Source organism: Amblyomma maculatum, chromosome 6 (genome assembly GCF_055883805.1).
Source record: "Amblyomma maculatum isolate TAMU_Amacu chromosome 6, ASM5588380v1, whole genome shotgun sequence".
NCBI classification, from domain to species: domain Eukaryota; kingdom Metazoa; phylum Arthropoda; class Arachnida; order Ixodida; family Ixodidae; genus Amblyomma; species Amblyomma maculatum.
The window spans coordinates 101480309-101485062 of NC_139349.1; the positions used below are offsets into that span (position 1 = coordinate 101480309).

At 43.7% G+C, this 4754-nt stretch overlaps 1 long non-coding RNA gene across 1 annotated transcript; it reads left to right on the plus strand.

The window, feature by feature from the left end:
- Window positions 1–304: 304 nt before the first annotated feature.
- Window positions 305–2455, plus strand: LOC146186454 (uncharacterized). Its single transcript, XR_014707855.1, has 4 exons — window positions 305–410; window positions 937–1092; window positions 1702–1743; window positions 1838–2455. It is a non-coding gene; the product is annotated as an uncharacterized LOC146186454 (long non-coding RNA).
- The last annotated feature ends 2299 nt before the right edge of the window (window positions 2456–4754 follow it).

Here is a 4754-nt window from a genome sequence, read left to right on the forward strand (position 1 = left end):
GCCGGCTCCTTTCGTTCGTTTTCGCTCACGAATAATCATGATGGTCTCTTATTGCTCAGTGCGCAGTGAAAATCACTGAAGAAAGCCGGTGTAAGCTTCCACTTTACCCAAAGTTGTTCAAAATGAAGGAGATTAGATTGATAAAGTTAAGAATGGGGAAGCAACCGTCGGCATTGCCACTATGTGCAGTAAGCACTTCAAAAAGGAAGACTGTGTAGCCGGTTTACAAGATACTAGGTGAGCCGCACGTGTAGCGACGCTTTTACAGGCTGTTTGTCAACTAGTCTTTTTTTTTTTTAATTATTAGTGTACAAGAACAAAACTATTGCCAGACGCTGTTCCATCCGTCAACATTCCCGTGCGTCCTAGCGATGCAAGGCGATCGCTCCCGGGATCGACGAAGCGGCGGCGTAAGTAAATCAGCCATTGCTCAAACTTTCGTTTCCTCGATCTTTGTGTCACTGAGAGCTCAGACATTTTGCTCAGTAGCGGAATGTCCAAGCTGAATCAACTGTGACCCTGCTTAAGTTTTTGTTTAAAATGTGTCTCACGGCAGTGGTGTTCTCGTGTTCATTCATGCCGCGAAATTTGACACAGTCCGCACAGCTGTGCTGGTCTTTTTGTTTGAATGCTGATATTTTCCAAATTTTCCAAGACATGGGGCGCAGATTCAATGCAACGCGTCCCCAAAAACAGCACTTCAGTAACGGTTGTGATAGGAAATGTTTTTTTTTTTTTTTTTTTTTTTTTTTTTTCGGGCTCCGTGAAGCCCTGCCTTAGCTACGTCTCAGACTTGTGTGCTATGCAACAAGCGTGGCTTTAAAGTGCACGTGATGTGCAGCTGCTCTGCGCCTTTCTGAGGTAATGCCCAAACTTCGTTAAGCTCTTGTTTCAGTGTTTTTTGAGGTTGTAGCCTGAATCACTATCTGATTCCAGGTGAAAGAGGCGTTCCCGCAAAGTCGTACCAGTTCTGCGCACACGCAGAGGCTTTGACAACACACAAGAATGGGGACAGTAGTGAAAATTCGAGCGCCGTTCCAATGGACGATGCTGCACAACTAGAAGAGGAGGTGGAAGTTATAGATTGAGACGGTATGTCTACCTATGGATACGCTATGCGGCCACTATTCCTTTGTGATGATTCACATTGACTTGAATGATTTTTATCAAGCATTCAGGAAAAAGAAAAACATTTATATATCCCGCATTGTCTTTAGTTCTGACCATGAAACTGAAATACATGAGTAAGCTAGAATCGTGATAAATTATCGGCTTTTGCTTCCTCAGCACTACTGTTGATCAAAACAAACAATTAATACCTTAAACAATCTCTATATTACTGCAGTAAATTCGAGTGGAGAGCTTGTTACAACATAAAAATGAAGTAATAAAACCACAAGTCATCCGTAGATACACGAGGAATTTTCTTTTATCTAGCCACGTCACCAAATGTACAGGAAAATACTGCATTTCAACCTTATCACTCTAAGCATAATGTTACCCTAAGAATAGAGAAGGACTGGCCTGTTTAAACAAGACCCATTTTTCATCCTCTTCACATATGGATTCAATGAGCTGTTTGTAGTATTTAACAAAACGAAAAAGTTTTCAGTGCGTGACGGAAATTTAGTGATATCTCTGTATCTGTAAAGAGTGGTTTAGATGGCATAATAATTCTGTCGTTTTTTTTTTTTTCTCAAGGACCAACACACAGCGCTAACCAAAGCACAGGAAGTTCTGAAGGTATGTAATACAGTTTTATACACTGTTTGCCTGTTTCACCTGCAGCTGTTTTTTTTTTTTTTTTTTGACAGAGTTTGCGCTTTTCTCTTTTCAGGAGTTACCGTGAAGGTTCAGAAGCTTTTCAAGGACGCTGGGATTCAGCTTAGCGCGAATGACATCTTCAAGCAAAAACAGCTAATAACGGTTGCAAAAATCATTGATGAAAGTATTTTTCTGCTTCACTAAGGCAGCGACTTGTTTCGCACGCTTTGTCCACATAGGAATTTATGCTCCTCAGTGAAAGGGAGACTGGAAAGAAATTTGCAAATTAGCAGTGCCCCCAAGACATCCCATGCGCGCACGGCTGCGGCGCAATAGGCAGAGGCGAACGGAATGACTGAAATGTTTACGACGACACGGTTAATAACTCATATTTCTGGCCATCAAAATGGACGTTGCTCTTGGCAAATCATGCGTAATTGCTTCTCAAAAATGCTCGACAAGTAAGGTAATTCTAATAAAGTTTTAATCAGTAGCCTCTTTTAAATAAAAATCCGTGCACAAATTTCACAGCGCGCAGTCCATAATGCGCGCTCTAAGCAACGTCCACAGCAAAACGGTACAAATTTATCGCGTCGCAGACATTTAGACCTATCTTCATGGTTGTATTACATTCGTAATACAATCATGAAAATAGTGACTCCACGCACATCATCAGTTTCAAGGGACGACGCACGAAAGGCTCCTGCCGCGGCGATGGCACCAGCTGCGCCCGTCGCGGCGAGCGCTCGGGCAGTCGCGAGACTTGCGCTCACCGCAACGAGCCCATGTTTCGTGTTTTGAAAGCAAGAGGAATCATTATTAAATACTTCTTTTTTCCTGACACTCGATCGGTGCTGTCTGCGTTGTTCATAACGCTTTGTTATGAGAACAACCGAGGCCGCAGACTCGAAGCTACGCGGCAACCCGGAGAAACCAGAGCGATCGGCGCAGGCAGTCCTTGCCGTGACGTCACGTCGGGCTGACCGCCAGAGGGCGCCACTCAAACTTCTCGGGGCTAATAGCCAGCCTTTGGCTGAGCAATGCCCTGCTGAAGAGCTGCCCACATACAGTGAATGACAGCTTTCGCCAACAAACCGTTCACCTAAGTGAGGCAGGCTATGCGAATCACTTGCTGCAAGAAGTTGTCGAGTCGCTGCTGCATAAATGAAAACCGATAACAGGAAGGGCTCAAAAGGTACTAAGGTGGAGAAAGAAAAATCAGGTGCCCTATCTTCACGGCATTTCCCGTAACCTAAAAAAAAAAAAAAAAGGTAGCACAACGGCATGGTGGGAAAGTGGTCTTTTCGGCACCCTATAAGCTTTCAGGCCTGTGTTCAAGAATTTCCAAGAGGAAAAGACAACAACACAACAACACGAAAACAAGTTACCAATGGGTGCTCTGCCAAGCATACTAACAAGTTCGTTAATTGTGCTACTCGTGTCATATATAATGTTCCCCTCTCTTGTGGTAGGGTATATAAAGGTCAAACTGGCAGATGCGTGAGGGACCATGCACGTGAACAAGTGAACTCACTGAAAAAAGTGTCACACCAAAATAAGCTCCTTCGACACAGCAGATAATGTGAGAACTGTGTTCCTGCCTTTGACAGTATTAATCGGAAAAGGAAAGAGCAGACGCGAAAGGGAGCTTGTGGAGGCCTATTACATTATAGATGCAATGCAGTGACAAGTGCATTAGTGCACCATCACAATCAATCACCAGTAAAGGGGTTAGATTATTATTCAACAGCGTGCGCATGCAGCTATAGTAAGCGACATAAGTAAAGTTTTGCGTGCCTATGATTGCCAGCGTCCTCGCAATACTGTGTTGACTAGACACTTCTGGTCCTCTTGACAGCGTTTGATACGCATGTGTCATTTGGTTCTTTGGCCGACTGTTTCTTCGAGTAAACCTTATTTATTTAATCCAGCGCTGTCCCGTGCACTTCTTGTGTTTCTGTGTTTCGCCTTTTCAATGTTAGAGTCGCTCCAACTAGCCCAAATGGTCAACATGTTAACTCTAGATGGCTCGGCAGGATAAAGGTTGGTCTGGTGACCTTTCTTTGTTCGCCCTACCATTGTGGTTTCGGCGTCGCTGTAGCCTCTGGACACTGTAGTGCGCAAGCGCAGAGCAAATGTTCGTGCAGTGAAGAATGCTGTCAGGCGAAGGAGCAATGTAATGAAACATGAAGTTAGTTATCTTAGCAAAATTATGATCCAAGGGAGGAAGGACTCACTAAGAGCTTTTTACAAATAGTAGGGCGCATTTAAAAATCATCTGAAGGATGGTAAGCAGTCTTAAGGCGTACTGCAACTGGTTAAATCTACAGAAATTGATTAAATGCAAGATTCAAGCGTTCCTACATTTTGTCCCTATGTCGCGTCGGCCAGCGTTCTCCAATGACACGCTTACATGAGAGAGATTAGAATCTCCTCGAATTTTCAATTTTGCTGGACAAATTTTACATTGTTATGTGATTTGCTAAGATGGCTTACAAATTTATTGTCTCAATTTGGTGGGAAATAGCAGTTTTCAATAAGGCAGCCACATATACGTCATGGGTTACCGGCTGTAAGTTGCAAGGCACAACAGAAGCCGATGTCAATATTAGAGTTAATTAATTAAGATGTAAAAATATTACTCGAAGCGTATAAAGCTCGTTTCATCAAACAGCCGTCGGCGAAGTCGGCGCCGCGTGTCGGAAATATCCGCTCGGAACAATCCTGATTGGTCTACACGGTTATGACGTCACAACCACATGGTCTCGTGCGGCTATTTCAAACACCCTACATCCGAAATGAAACTGTATGACGTATTGGGGAACGGTCCAAAAGAAGCCAATATTGGCGAGCAAGTTCTTCTAGTAAGGTATTTCAGAAATGAGAGTAATTCAATGAAATAGATCTGTCACCGTCCGGGTTTCTATTCATGTCCTCTGCATGTCAGACGGGCATGCGACGCATAGGCTACGAACGGTTGTTGGTACCTA